This window comes from Castanea sativa, chromosome 3, assembly GCF_040712315.1.
Source record: "Castanea sativa cultivar Marrone di Chiusa Pesio chromosome 3, ASM4071231v1".
Lineage (NCBI taxonomy): Eukaryota > Viridiplantae > Streptophyta > Magnoliopsida > Fagales > Fagaceae > Castanea > Castanea sativa.
In genome coordinates this window covers 58,449,058-58,451,388 of record NC_134015.1, presented here as the reverse complement: position 1 = coordinate 58,451,388, position 2,331 = coordinate 58,449,058, and positions in this window count along the sequence as shown.

Below are 2,331 nucleotides of genomic sequence, written 5' to 3'. Positions count from 1 at the left end.
AAATTTTCTATTTTTTAGTGGCTAATAAGCGTGATAAGCACCATTTCTGCGTGATATTATGTAGGAGGAAATCTAGTGTTAAAGAAGATTTTACCTTTGACTTCTGAAAAACTCTCAAATTATTATTATTGTGATGCATGGAAATTAATGTACATGTACTATTAGTTTAATGATCCATTCTCACCTTATGAAATTGATTTTAATTATTGGTTTTTTATGTTTTAATTATTTAGTCATTATGCATTTCTAATTTATTATTATTCCATTTACTAATAATACTGTTAGTAATATATACTATCATACAATAGTATCTTCTCAAAAAAAAATAAAAATGTACAATAGTAGTATTTATTATAATGGATAAAGAAAATATATAAATTGAATGGAAGTGTTGAAGAAATTTATAGATTAAGTTGTATGCATAATTTAGAAAGATAAAAAATATTATTTTTAATAATAAGTAAAGGGTCATTCTACGATACCCACCTATTTTTTTAGTAGATTGGGACCCATCCGAATCTTAGCCGTATATTTTTATTGTTTCAATCCTAACCGTTTATTTAAGTTTAGCATTAAACCTATTACCAGTGGAATAGGTAGTGCATAAAAACAAAATAAAACCAAACCAAAAAAAAAAAAAAAAAAAGACAAACAACGCTAAGAAGCTGAACAAGAGACCTGGCAATACACTGCCACCATCGCCACTCACCATTCACCACCTTTAGATCGTCTGCCATTGCCACCAATGAAAATATTTTTTTAGTATTTGAGAAGCTGTTTTTCTTTCTTTCTTTATTTGATTTTTTTTTTTAAAAGGTTAGATTTGATATAGGTATTTTAGTATTGAGAAGTGAGGTCTTGTGTAAGAATTGGGGTTTTTTCTTTTTTCTTATCTTGATTTTAGGTTAGAATTTTCATCTAAGGACTGTAAAAAAGCTCGCATGCGTACTTTTCAATGTGCAGAGTTAGTAGCATCAAAATGAAGAGGTATAATCAAACATTGTCCATAATCCATAACAACGAGGGTCAATGGATTACACAGCAAAGATTAAAACCTAATCAAAGTGTACTTGCTCTGATACCACTTGTTAGGTTAAAATAGATCAACCTCGGTTAATTAATTCAATTACCCAAGTTGATTAATTATGTCAAATTACTTGCAAAACGTGGAGGCACTAACAAATCATCAAAGAAACTAAATGTAGTGGAAATTAAATTGACACGGTGATTTGTTAACGAATGAGGAAAACCTCTCACAAAGCAAAAACCCCACCGGGTGAATTTAAGGTCACCACTCCCAAAAATTCACTAATAAATAATCGAGCAGTTACACATATGGGGAATCTTACTACTATCTTGTCTTATCCCAAAATACCAATCTACAGTTGAACTTTCGCTTCAATACCCAATTGAACTTGATCTTGTAGCAAACTTCTTTGCTTTCCTTAAATCTCTAGTATGTGACTAACTCTTTTGCACGGATCCTAGTATGTAACTAACTCTAGCAACTTGATTGATTGTTATTGGCTGCAAAGTTCTTCACTTCATAAATGATGAAGATTAGGAAGCCCTTGGTTACAAAACCCTAAGGAGTACGAATGCAGTAGCTTCACATAGATTATATGCGTTTTAGGTCTCTGTTTTCGTACTTGATGACTTTTAAAATAAGCCTTATATATGACTAGGGTTGTAGAGAGAGAAACCCTAATCATCCAAGTCATCATAGGCCAAAATTCAAATCTGAAAATTCTGAATTCGTAGTTCTCGACAGATCGAGCTTATGTCAAGCTTCTCTATTAATCCTCGATAGCATCTAGTGTCGAGCTTGTGTCAAGGTTTAATGAAACAGTTTTTCTTCACTTGTTTCTTGGATCAAACTTCATGTTTTTAATGATACCATTTGATATGTTTGAACAACATACTTCTCGATACATTAAATCTAACTTAGATGTACCTTATTACAAGTAAAGTGCATTTTGTCAAAGTTAGCCAATTACATAGAAAATATGACCCTATGACGAGAGACTCTACAGAAGCATCATCATAATCATCATCTCGACTAGCCAAAGACTCTATGGAAAGAGCACGCTCGGGAGAAAGGATAAAGCCACCAAGACGAGATTGTTGACAAGCGATACGACCAATCCTGGTGTTTATTTGACACATCTCATTAGAAAGATGGTCAAGATGACTACCGAAATTAGCTCACATGTGATAAAGCTGACCCAAGATGGTAGCAAGCGATGCCTCTACTCTAGAAGAAAAAGGTGGAGCAGATGAAGAAGAAGGTCAAGAGGCATAGGCAGCATCCTTAGTAGTTTGTATATCAGC